Raw genomic sequence first — 13,346 nt, forward strand, 5'->3', positions numbered from 1 at the left:
GCTCACAAATAGGGAAGTTGCCATGTACCCTGCAAAACACATGGCAACTGATGCTTTTGGTGTGTGGGAGAGGAGACGGGCATGTGCGCGATGGTGGTACCTTTAGGAGTTGCCACCTACTAACACTAGACAGTTGCCATGTAGCGCTACAAAACAGACGTGGCAACAATAACATGTTCGGGGTAAAAAGAGAGTTGCCATCTGCTCATGCTCATAAATAGGGCAGTTGCCATGTACCATTCCAAAACATGGCAAATGACAGCTTGGGTGTGGGAGAGTGGGAGAATGGGCAGTCGTAGGAGATGGTGCGCGGCGTGCGGGCGCGACAACAGTTTCATCGCACGCCCTGACTGGCGAAACGTTGACCGCGGAGAGAAACCGGCGTGCGGGCGAACTCCCTCACACCCACACACACGAGTTGTCCTACGTGGCACACAAAATCAGCCTTTTCATGCCGAGATTCGTGCAAAGGACGCTGGACGACGATGGAGGCGTGTGGGTGAGTTGTCTAACGCCCACACGTGTGGGCGTTAGTGTTTTCGAACAAAATACTCTTTTGTTCTGTATCCTAGTGCGCCTCATGCTTTGTCCCTCCCATTCTTGCTTAGATCAGATTTTTCTCTGCATCAGACTTGGGCTGTGGCCAAAATTTGACTGATAATTGTCTAAGAAGACCTAGTTGATTTCAATTCATAATTTTTGTTCAGTTCAGAACATTCTAATTGATTTCAGAACGTACTAGTTCAGCTCATAATACACAATGGTTCAGTTCAATTTAGTTTGGAGTTACTTGTAGTTGGAAGGAACGTAGTTGATTATACTACATCTAGATACGTCTGTAGCAATCTTTTTATATAGGATCAAACTGATTTCAGTTCAGTTTAGAACCAACAAGTAATTTCAATGTATTGCTATCTACTCATACAAATTATCAAGCAACAACATTTTGGCAGAACCAAACTGAGTTTTATTGATCTGATGGAAATGCATAAGGATCTATATCTGAAGTTTCAGATGTTGTACACGGACAATTTGAAGTTCTATGAGAAATTGGTTCAGACAGAATAAGAAATCAAACGCAATTCTGTTTTTATCATGAGAAGTTCGTCACTTAACTTTCATGTCATTGTTCTCTGGTTCAGGAATCTAAACAGTGTCACCCACCTGTTTTTTTGGCTCGATCTTATTCTGATGTGTACACTTGTTGTCTTGTTTGTTACATGTTTCAGGCCTATGTATAACCATCCACTAGATGATCCTGATGATACAGATCAACAACATGATAGTGATGCCAGAAACACTACATATCCAACAGAGTTATACACACTTGATGAATTCCTAGCCGAGGAGGACCTGCTAGACTCCTTCGCCGAGGAGATTGCTGTGGAGTTGAAGGGAACTTGAGGCTCTTCAAGCAAGATCACTTAGCAGGAGTGGTCCGAGGATATACGTGAATAGACCGCGTGAAGAAGCACATCAACAACTTGTACGAGATTACTTCTGCGACAATCCTCTCTACCGCACCAAAAAAATTCGGAGAAGATTCAGGATGAGACGACCTCTCTTTCTTCGCATCGTCAATGCGCTAGATGAGTGGTCTCCATACTTCACCACAAGAACAGATGCGCGTAACCGTGAAGGGCTCTCTCCACTGCAAAAGTGCACAACGGAAATACACCAATTGGCTTATGGCACACCTGCAGATAGTCTTGATGAATATCTCAAGATTGGCCAGACTACCGCATTTGATTGCCTGAAGAACTTTGTGCAAGGAGTGATTGTGTTGGGGAACGTAGTATTTCAAATTTTTTGCCTACGATCACGCAAGATCTATCTAGGAGAAGTATAGCAATGAGCGGGGAGAGTGTGTCCACGTACCCTCGTAGACCGAAAGCGGAAGCGTTTAGTAACGCGGTTGATGTAGTCGAACGTCTTCGCGATCCAACCGATCCAAGTACCGAACACACGGCACCTCCGCGATCTGCACACGTTCAGCTCGGTGACGTCCCTCGAACTCTTGATCCAGTTGAGGCCGATGGGGAGTTTCTTCAGCACGACAACGTGGTGACGGTGATGATGAAGTTACCGGCGCAGGGCTTCGCCTAAGCACTACGACGATATGACCGAGGTGTAAGACTGTGGAGGAGAGCACCGCACACGGCTAAGAGATTGTTTATTGTCCTTTGGGGTGCCCCCGCCCCCGTATATAAAGGAGGGGAGGAGGAGGCCGGCCAACAAGGGGCGCGCCAGGGAGATGGGAGTCCTACTAGGACTCCAGTCCTAGTAGGATTCGGCCCCACCCTTTTTTCCTTCTACCGGAGGGGGAAAAGGGGAATGAGAGGGAGTAGGAGAAGGAAAGGGGGGTGGCGCCCCCTTCCCAAGTCCAATTCGGCCTCCTCCCTTGTGGGGGGTGCACCAGCTCCTTGTGGGCTGGTTAACCTCCCTCCTATGGCGCATATCTTTCCCCCGGGGGTTCCGGTAACCTCCCGGTACTCCGAAAAAATGCTCGAATCACTCGGAACCATTCCAATGTCCGAATGCAACCTTCCAATATATGAATCTTTAACTCTCAACCATTTCGAGATTCCTCGTCATGTCCGTGATCTCATCCGGGACTCCGAACAGACTTCGGTACATCAAATCACATAACTCATAATACAAATTGTTATCGAACGTTAAATGTGCGGACCCTACGGGTTCGAGAACTATGTAGATATGACCGAGACACATCTCCGGTCAATAACCAATAGCGGAACCTGGATGCTCATATTGGCTCCTACATATTCTACGAAGATCTTTGTCGATCAAACCGCATAAGAACATACGTTGTTCCCTTTGTCATCGGTATGTTACTTGCCCGAGATTTGATCGTCGGTATCATCATACCTAGTTCAATCTCGTTACTGGCAAGTCTCTTTACTCATTCCGTAATACATCATCCCGCAACTAACTCATTAGTCACATTGCTTGCAAGGCTTATAGTGATGTGCATTACCGAGAGGGCCCAGAGATACCTCTCCGATACACAGAGTGACAAATCCTAATCTCGATCTATGCCAACTCAACAAGCACCATCGAAGACACCTGTAGAGCATCTTTATAATCACCCAGTTACGTAGTGACGTTTGATAGCACACTAAGTGTTCCTCTGGTATTCGGAATTGCATAATCTCATAGTCATAGGAACATGTATAAGTCATGAAGAGAGCAATAGCAATAAACTTAAACGATCATAGTGCTAAGCTAATGGATGGGTCTTGTCCATCACATCATTCTCTAATGATGTGATACCGTTCATCAAATGACAACACATGTCTATGGCTAGGAAACTTAACCATCTTTGATTAACGAGCTAGTCAAGTAGAGGCATACTAGGGACACTCTGTTTTGTCTATGTATTCACACATGTATCAAGTTTCCGGTTAATACAATTCTAGCATGAATAATAAACATTTATCATGATATAAGGAAATATAAATAACAACTTTATTATTGCCTCTAGGGCATATTTCCTTCAGTCTCCCACTTGCACTAGAGTCAATAATCTAGTTTACATCGCCATGTGATTTAACACCAATAGTTCACATCACCATGTGATTAACACCTATAGTTCACATCTCCATGTGACCAACACTCAAAGGGTTTACTAGAGTCAATAATCTAGTTCACATCGCTATGTGATTAACACCCAAGAACATTAAGGTGTGATCATGTTTTGCTTATGAGATAAGTTTAGTCTACGGGTCTGCCACATTCAGATCCGTATGTATTTTGCAATTTTCTATGTCTACAATGCTCTGCGCGGAGCTACTCTAGCTATTTGCTCCCACTTTCAATATGTATCTAGATCGAGACTCCGAGTCATCCAGATCGGTGTCAAAGCTTGCATCGACGTAACTCTTTACGACAAAACTCTTTATCACCTCCATAATCGAGAAACATATCATTATTCCACTAAGGATAATTTTGACCGCCGTCCAGTGATCCACTCCTGGATCACTATTGTACCCTCTTGCCAAACTCACGGTGAGGTACACAATAGGTCTGGTATACAACATAACATACTTTATAGAACCTATGGCTGAGGCATAGGGAACGACTTTCATTCTCTCTCTATCTTCTACCGTGGTCGGGTTTTGAGTCTTACTCAATTTCATACCTTACAACTCAGGCAAGAACTCCTTCTTTGACTGATCCATTTTGAACTCCTTCAAAATCTTATCAAGGTATCTACTCATTGAAAAATCTTATCAAGCGTCTTGATCTATCTTTATAGATCTTGATGCTCAATATGTAAGCAGCTTCACCGAGGTCTTTCTTTGAAAAACTCCTTTCAAACACTCCTTTATGCTTTCCAGAAAATTCTACATCATTTCCGATCAACAATATGTCATTCACATATACTTATCAGAAAAGTTGTAGTGCTCCCACTCACTTTCTTGTAAATATAGGCTTCACCGCAAGTCTGTATAAAACTATATGCTTTGATCAACTCATCAAAGCGTATATTCCAACTCCGAGAGGCTTGCACCAGTCCATAGATGGATCGCTGGAGCTTGCACACTTTGTTAGCACTTTTAGGATTGACAAAACCTTCTTGTTGCATCATATACAACTCTTCTTTTAGAAATCCATTAAGGAATGCAGTTTTGACATCCATTTGCCAGATTTCATAAAATGTGGCAATTGCTAACATGATTCGGACAGACTTAAGAATCGCTACGAGTGAGAAAATCTCATCGTAGTCAACACCTTGAACTTGTCGAAAAAACCTTTTTGCAACAATTCGAGCTTTGTAGATAGTAACACAACTATCAGTGTTCGTCTTCCTCTTGAAGATCCATTTATTCTCAATGGCTTGCCGATCATCGGGAAAGTCAACCAAAGTCCACACTTTGTTCTTCATACATGGATCCCATCTCAGATTTCATGGCCTTAAGCCATTTTGTGGAATCTGGGCTCATCGTCGCTTCCTCATAGTTTGTAGGTTCGTCATGGTCTAGTAACATGACTTCCAGAACAGGATTACCATACCACTTTGGTGCGGACCGTACTCTGGTTAACATACGAGGTTCAATAGTAACTTGATCTGAAGTTTCATGATCATCATTATTAGCTTCCTCACTAATTGGTGTAGGAATCACTAGAACTGATTTCTGTGATGAACTACTTTCCAATTCGGGAGAAGGTACAATTACCTCTTCAAGTTCTACTTTCCTCCCACTCACTTCTTTCGAGAGAAACTCCTTCTCTAGAAAGAATTCATTCTTAGCAACGAATATCTTGCCTTCGGATCTGTGATAGAAGGTGTACCCAACAGTCTCCTTTGGGTATCCTATGAAGACGCATTTCTCCGATTTGGGTTCGAGCTTATCAGGTTGAAGCTTTTTCACATAAGCATCGCAGCTCCAAACTTTAAGAAACGACAGCTTAGGTTTCTTGCCAAACCATAGTTCGCACGCTGTCGTCTCAACGGATTTAGATGGTGCCCTATTTAACGTGAATGCAGCTGTCTCTAATGCATAACCCCAAAATGATAGTGGTAAATCGGTAAGAGACATCATAGATCGCACCATATCTAATGAAGTACGGTTACGACATTCGGACACACCATTATGCTGTGGTGTTCCAGGTGGCGTGAGTTTGTGAAACTATTCCACATTGTTTCAAATGAAGACCAAACTCATAACTCAAATATTCACCTCCACGATCAGATCGCAGAAACTTTATTTTCTTGTTACGATGATTTTCCACTTCACAATGAAATTCTTTGAACATTTCAAATGTTTCAGACTTATGTTTCATCAAGTAGATATACCCATATCTGCTCAAATCATCTGTGAAGGTCAGAAAATAACGATACCCGCCGCGAGCCTCAACACTCATCGGACTGCATACATCATTATGTATTATTTCCAATAAGTCAGTTGCTCGCTCCAATGTTCCGAAGAATGGAGTCTTAGTCATCTTGCCCATGAGGCATGGTTCGCATGCATCAAGTGATTCATAATCAAGTGATTCCAAAAGCCCATCAGCATGGAGTTTCTTCATGCGCTTTACACCAATATGGCCTAAACGACAGTGCCACAAATATGTTGCACTATCATTATCAACTTTGCATCTTTTGGCATCAATATTATGAATATGTGTATCATTACGATCGAGATTCAGTAAACCATTCACCTTGGGTGTACAACCACAGAAGGTTTTATTCATGTAAACAGAATAACAATTATTCGTTGACTTAAATGAATAACCGTATTGCAATAAACATGATCCAATCATATTATGCTCAACGCAAACACCAAATAACATTTATTTTAGGTTTAACACTAATCCCGAAGGTAAAGGGAGTGTGCGATGGTGATCTTATCAACCTTGGAATCACTTCCAACACACATCGTCACCTTACCCTCAACTAGTCTCTGTTCATTTTGTAACTCCCGTTTCAAGTTACTAATCATAGCAACTGAACCAGTATCAAATACCCAGGGGCTACTATGAACACTAGTAAAGTACACATCAATAACATGTATATCATATATACTTTTGTTCACTTTGCCATCCTTCTTATCCGCCAAGTATCTGGGGCAGTTCCGCTTCCAGTGACCATTTCCTTCGCAGTAGAAGCACTCAGTTTCAGGCTTGGGTCTAGCTTTGGGATTCTTCATGGGAGTGGCAACTTGCTTGCCATTTTCTTGAAGTTCCCTTTCTTTCCCTTGCCCTTTACTTGAAACTAGTGGTCTTGTCAACCATCAACATTTGATGCTTTTCTTGATTTCTACCTTCGTCGATTACAGCATCACGAAGAGATCGGGAATTGTTTTCGTCATCCCTTTGTAGTTCATCACAAAGTTCCAGTAACTTGGTGATAGTGACTAGAGAATTCTGTCAATCACTATTTTATCTGGAAGATTAATTCCCACTTGATTCAAGCGATTGTAGTACTCAGACAATCTGAGCACATGCTCACTGGTTGAGCTATTCTCCTCGATCTTGTAGGCAAAGTACTTGTCAGAGGTCTCATACATCTTGACTCGGGCATGAGTCTGAAATACCAATTTCAGCTCTTGGAACATCTTATATGCTCTGTGGCATTGAAAACGTTTTTGAAGTCCCGGTTCTAAGCCGTAAAGCATGGCGCACTAAACTATCAAGTACTTATCATACCGAGCTTGCCAAACGTTCATAACGTCTCTATCTGCTCCTACAATAGGTCCGTCACCTAGCGGTGCATCAAGGACATAATACTTCTGTGCAGCAATGAGGATAATCCTCAGATCATGGACCTAGTCCGCATCATTGCCACTATCATCTTTCAACATAGTTTTCCCCTAGGAACTTATCAAAAGTAAACGGGGAGCAACATTGCGAGCTATTGATCTACAACATAGTTATGCAAATACTATCAAGACTAAGTTCATGATAAATTAAAGTTCAAGTAATCATATTACTTAAGAACTCCCACTTAGATAGACACCCCTCTAGTCATCTAAATGATCACGTGATCCATATCAACTAAACCATGTCCGATCATCACGTGAGATGGAGAAGTTTTCAATGGTGAACATCTCTATGTTGATCATATCTACTATATGATTCACGCTCAACCTTTCGGTGTCAGTGTTCCGAGGCCATATCTGCATATGCTAGGCTCGTCAAGTTTAACCCGAGTATTCTGCGTGTGCAAAACTGGCTTGCACCCATTGTATGTGAACATAGAGCTTATCACACCCGATCATCACGTGGTGTCTCAGCACGAAGAACTGTCGCAACGGTGCATACTCAGGGAGAACACAGACGATTGCTTCTAATAAGACGTATGTGATACGCGGCAAACATGTCTGTAATCAGAAATGTGTGCGAAGATCGATAATAACACAGACGATTGCTTCTAATAAGATGTATGTGATATGCTCTGTCTACACAACATCTATTGGCCATTGTGGGACGGGCGGTCATCCGGATTCGCCATAAGGATGCAAAGAGGCATTCCTATCAGCAAGGACTAGCTGTTCCACCTGTAGCTCATGTAAGAAAACTATCAAGTTAAGTGTGCTCAGGCTGGAGCAGCCATCAGATGGGTGACTGGATGGGAAGTTGTGTTGATGTTAAATTAACTGATATGATGGGTCATTTCGGTCAAATGACCGAAATGACCCATTCCCTCAGCTAATTTAACCTCGGGGTCATTGTTTTTTATTTTTTTATTTTTAACACATGTCAAAGAAGGTCTGACGCATTACTTTTTGACAATGTGTGATACATGGCATACAGTTGATCCATCCGACCTGTTTGTGATGGAATAGGCTGTGTGTGTTGTGGGCAAACACTTGCTAGTATTCAACCGTTTGGGATTGATGAATTCATCACCGACGGGTTCCCTATTGTGGTCCGTGTGCATGTGATCATCATCTACTTCAGTGCTAGCTCGATGTTCCTTCTATGCTAGGTTTTCATTAATTGATGGCGTTTTATGAACACGCCACCATTTCGAGCCATTTCCTCACCTGTTTCCCGCCACCCTGCTATATTGCGCATAGGCGACGCGTGACGCATGGAGGCGACAAGCGCAGCCTGTAGCACATCCACCTTTTTCAAGCATGCCAACCCACCAAAGCACCGCCTCTGCCATCAACCTCGCCGACAAGGAAAACGAGCAGGCGTCACGGCCCGTCGAGGCCGAGGCGCTCCCCGGCAACGCGATGGAGGACGCCGTGATGCGCGTCATCGCTAGGGTTGAGCAGACCTTTGGCGCATGGCGCTTGAGCGCCGCGGATCAAGATAGGCATGTCAGCGCCGCACAACATGATCGATGGCGCGATGCAGAGCTGTTGGGGAACGTAGTAATTTCAAAAACATTCCTACGCACACGCAAGATCATGGTGATGCATAGCAACGAGAGGGAAGAGTGTTGTCCACGTACCCTCGTAGACCGAAAGCGGAAGCGTTAGCACAACACGGTTAATGTAGTCGTACGTCTTCACGATCCGACCGATCAAGTACCAAACGCACGGCACCTCCAAGTTCAGCACACGTTCAGCCCGATGACGTCCCTCGAACTCCCATCCAGCCGAGTGTTGAGGGACAGTTTCGTCCGCACGACGGCGTGGTGACGATGATGATGTTCTACCGACGCAGGGCTTCGCCTAAGCACCGCTACGACATTATTGAGGTGGACTATGGTGGAGGGGGGCAGCGCACACGGCTAAAAGATCAATGATCAATTGTTGTGTCTCTAGGGTGCCCCCTGCCCCCGTATATAAAGGAGCAAGGGGGGAGAGGCGGCCAGCCAGGAGGGGCGCGCCAGGAGGAGTCCTACTCCCACCGGGAGTAGGACTCCCTCCCTTCCTTATTGGATTAGGAGAGGAGAGGGAAGGAGAGAGAGGGGGAAAGGAAAAGGGGGGGGGGCGCCCCCCTCCTTGTCCAATTCGGACTTGGGGGGGAGGGGCGCGCGGATGCCCCTTGGCCTCCTCTCCTCTTCCACCAATTGGGCCCATGAGGCCCAATAACCTCCGGGGGGTTTCGGTAACCCCCCGGTACTCCGATATATATCCGATAACCCCCGGAACCATTCCGGTGTCCGAATATAGTCGTCCAATATATCAATCTTCATGTCTCGACCATTTCGAGACTCCTCGTCATGTCCGTGATCACATCCGGGACTCCGAACAACCATCGGTACATCAAAACTCATAAACTCATAATATAACCGTCATCGAAACTTTAAGCGTGTGGACCCTACGGGTTCGAGAACTATGTAGACATGACCGAGACATGTCTCCCGTCAATAACCAATAGCGGAACCTGGATGCTCATATTGGCTCCCACATATTCTACGAAGATCTTTATCGGTCAAACCGCATAACAACATACGTTGTTCCCTTTGTCATCGGTATGTTACTTGCCCGAGATTCGATCGTCGGTATCTCAATACCTAGTTAAATCTCGTTACCGACAAGTCTGTTTACTCGTTCCGTAATACATCATCCCGCAACTAACTCATTAGTTACAATGCTTGCAAGGCTTATAGTGATGTGCATTACTGAGTGGGCCCAGAGATACCTCTCCGACAATCGGAGTGACAAATCCTAATCTCGAAATACGCCAACCCAACAAGTACCTTCGGAGACACCTATAGAGCACCTTTATAATCACCCAGTTACGTTGTGATGTTTGGTAGCACACAAAGTGTTCCTCCGGTAAACGAGAGTTGCATAATCTCATAGTCATAGGAACATGTATAAGTCATGAAGAACGCAATAGCAACATACTAAATGATCAAGTGCTAAGCTAACGGAATGGGTCAAGTCAATCACATCATTCTCCTAATGATGTGATCCCGTTAATCAAATGACAACTCATGTCTATGGTTAGGAAACATAACCATCTTTAATTAACGAGCTAGTCAAGTAGAGGCATACTAGTGACACTCTGTTTGTCTATGTATTCACACATGTATTATGTTTCCGGTTAATACAATTCTAGCATGAATAATAAACATTTATCATGATATAAGGAAATAAATGATAACTTTATTATTGCCTCTAGGGCATATTTCCTTCAGTCTCCCACTTGCACTAGAGTCAATAATCTAGTTCACATCACTATGTGATTTAATACCAATAGTTCACATCACCATGTGATTAACACCCATAGTTCACATCGTCATGTGACCAACACCCAAAGGGTTTACTAGAGTCAATAATCTAGTTCACATTGCTATGTGATTAACACCCAAAGAGTACTAAGGTGTGATCATGTTTTGCTTGTGAGAGAAGTTTAGTCAACGGGTCTGCCACATTCAGATCCGTATGTATTTTGCAAATTTCTATGTCAACAATGCTCTGCACAGAGCTACTCTAGCTAATTGCTCCCACTTTCAATATGTATCCAGATTGAGACTTAGAGTCATCTGCATCAGTGTCAAAACTTGTATCGACGTAACCCTTTACGACGAACCTTTTTGTCACCTCCATAATCGAGAAACATATCCTTATTCGACTAAGGATAATTTTGACCGCTGCCCAGTGATCTACTCCTAGATCACTATTGTACTCCCTTGTCAAACTCAATGTAGGGTATACAATAGATCTGGTACACAGCATGGCATACTTTATAGAACCTATGGCTCAGGCATAGGGAATGACTTTCATTCTCTTTCTATCTTCTGCCGTGGTCGGGCTTTGAGTCTTAGTCAATTTCACACGTTGTAACACAGGCAAGAACTCTTTCTTTGATTGTTCCATTTTGAACTACTTCAAAATCTTGTCAAGGTATGTATTCATTGAAAAACTTATCAAGCGTCTTGATCTATCTCTATAGATTTTGATGCTCAATATGTAAGCAGCTTCACCGAGGTCTTTCTTTGAAAAACTCCTTTCAAACACTCCTTTATGCTTTGCAGAATAATTCTACATTATTTCTGATCAATAATATGTCATTCACATATACTTATTAGAAATGCTGTAGTGCTCCCACTCACTTTCTTGTAAATACAGGCTTCACCGCAAGTCTGTATAAAACTATATCCTTTGATCAACTTATCAAAGCGTATATTCCAACTCCGAGATGCTTGCACCAGTCCATAGATGGATCGCTGGAGCTTGCATATTTTGTTAGCACCTTTAGGATTGACAAAACCTTCTGGTTGCATCATATACAACTCTTCTTTAATAAATCCATTAAGGAATGCAGTTTTGTTTATCCATTTGCCAGATTTCATAAAATGCGACAATTGCTAACATGATTTGGACAGACTTAAGCATAGATACGAGTGAGAAACTCTCATAGTAGTCAACACCTTGAACTTGTCGAAAACCTTTTGCGACAATTCTAGCTTTGTAGATAGTAACACTACTATCAGCGTCCGTCTCCTCTTGAAGATCCATTTAATCTCAATGGCTCGCCGATCATTGGGCAAGTCAATCAAAGTCCATACTTTGTTCTCATACATGGATCTCATCTCAGATTTCATGGCCACAAGCCATTTCGCGGAATCTGGGCTCATCATCGCTTCCTCATAGTTCGTAGGTTCGTCATGGTCAAGTAACATGACCTCCAGAACATGATTACCGTACCACTCTGGTGCGAATCTCACTCTGGTTTACCTACGAGGTTCGGTAGTAACTTGATCTGAAGTTACATGATCATCATCATTAGCTTCCTCACTAATTGGTGTAGTAGTCACAGGAACAGATTTCTGTGATGAACTACTTTCCAATAAGGGAGCAGGTACAGTTACCTCATCAAGTTCTACTTTCCTCCCACCCACTTCTTTCGAGAGAAACTCCTTCTCTAGAAAGGATCCATTCTTAGCAATGAATATCTTGCCTTCGGATCTGTGATAGAAGGTGTACCCAACTGTCTCCTTTGGGTATCCTATGAAGACACATTTCTTCGATTTGGGTTTGAGTTTATTAGGATGAAACCTTTTCTTATAAGCATCGCAACCCCAAACTTTTAAGAAACGACAGCTTAGGTTTCTTGCTAAACCACAGTTCATACGGTGTCGTCTCAACGGATTTAGATGGTGCCCTTTTTAACGTGAATGCAGCTGTCTCTAATGGATAACCCCAAAATGATAGTGGTAAATCGGTAAGAGACATCATAGATTGCACTATATCCAATAAAGTACGGTTATGATGTTCGGACACACCATTATGCTGTGGTGTTCCAGGTGGCGTGAGTTGCGAAACTATTCCGCATTATTTCAAATGAAGACCAAACTCGTAACTCAAATATTCTCCTCCACGATCAGATCGTAGAAACTTCTATTTTCTTGTTACGATGATTTTGCACTTCACTCTGAAATTATATGAACTTTTCAAATATTTCAGACTTATGTTTCATCAAGTAGATATACCCATATGTGCTCAAATCATCTGTGAAGGTCAGAAAATAACGATACCCGCTGCGAGCCTCAATATTCATCGGACCACATACATCAGTATGTATGATTTCCAACAAATCTGTTGCTCGCTCCATTGTTCCAGAGAACGGCGTTTTAGTCATCTTGCCCAAGAGGCATGGTTCGCAAGAATCAAGTGATTCATAATCAAGTGATTCCAAAAACCCATCAGCATGGAGTTTCTTCATGTGCTTTACACCTGACCTAAACGGCAGTGCCACAAATAAGTTGTACTATCATTATTAACTTTGCATCTTTTGGCTTCAATATTATGAATATGTGTATCACTACGATCCAGATCCAACGAACCATTTTCATTGGGTGTATAACCAAAGAAGGTTTTATTCATGTAAACAGAACAACAATTATTCTCTAACTTAAATGAATAACCGTATTGCAATAAACATGATCAAATCATATTCATGCTCAACTCAAA

At 42.9% G+C, this 13,346-nt stretch overlaps 1 pseudogene; it reads left to right on the top strand.

Moving 5' to 3' along the window:
- The first annotated feature begins 1,549 nt into the window (after window positions 1–1,549).
- LOC123141791 (uncharacterized) overlaps window positions 1,550–13,346 on the top strand; it is a 50,244-nt pseudogene continuing 38,447 nt past the window's right edge.

Source organism: Triticum aestivum, chromosome 6D, assembly GCF_018294505.1.
Source record: "Triticum aestivum cultivar Chinese Spring chromosome 6D, IWGSC CS RefSeq v2.1, whole genome shotgun sequence".
NCBI lineage: Eukaryota > Viridiplantae > Streptophyta > Magnoliopsida > Poales > Poaceae > Triticum > Triticum aestivum.